Source organism: Mus pahari, chromosome 19 (assembly GCF_900095145.1).
Source record: "Mus pahari chromosome 19, PAHARI_EIJ_v1.1, whole genome shotgun sequence".
NCBI lineage: Eukaryota > Metazoa > Chordata > Mammalia > Rodentia > Muridae > Mus > Mus pahari.
Window position 1 is genome coordinate 63,691,129 of NC_034608.1, and position 929 is coordinate 63,692,057.

Here is a 929-nt window from a genome sequence, read left to right on the forward strand (position 1 = left end):
CGAGTCATGATGTCAAACTTACTAGGAATCGGAGGTGAAAGCGAGACTCTAGAAGCCACTGTCTATGAAGACTCAAAAATGTAAAAACATAATTTGCCTACGGAACGCTGAGGATTTTATTGCTCCCGACGATCGGTTGTCCCTGAGTGTCCAGTGGCATCTGCTCGGTTGTCCCTGAGTGTCCAGATTACTCTTTCCTGTTTAAGTTTGAAAATATCGCTTTATTAAAAGTCATACATGGTCTGGCGTGTTTTTAATCTCAGCCCTGGGGATCAGAGGCTGGCGGATCTATGTGAGTTCAAGGCCACCCTATTGTAGAGAAAGAATTTCAGGCCAGCCAGGACTAGCTAAATAGTGAAACTCTGTCTCAAAGTCATCCATCAAGTTACTCTGAGACCTTTCTGCTGTGTCCCTTCTTATCTCCTTCCCATTCCAGGCAGATGATTCTGTGGCCCATGTCTGTGACCTCATTCCCTGTGACCCTGTCATGTGGCCTTTGTCCCGGCTATTGCCTGTGCTCCGGGAAGTCCTCTCCAGACTCACACAGTGCACAAACCTCAGGTTTGAGCTGACAGCCTTGTGTTTCACTGAGTGTGGTAGAGATCCTGTGTGGCTTTAACAGAGGTGTGACTGTGTTTACACAGTGTGTTGTCCTCTTGAGTGACTGAAGCAAAAGAGAAAGGGCAGGGAGATCAGACACGGGGGCAATTGATGTCGGCTGGAGAGGCTGGGGCTAAGAAGTGCTTAGTTTTTTGTTTGTTTTCTGAGACAGGGTTTCTCTGTATAGCCCTGGCTGTCCTGGAACTCACTTTGTAGACCAGGCTGGCCTTGAACTCAGAAATCTGCCTGTCTCTGCCTCCCGAGTGCTGGGATTAAAGGCGTGCGCCACCACGGCCGGCTAGATTCTGGCTTTATAGTGAGAGGAATAC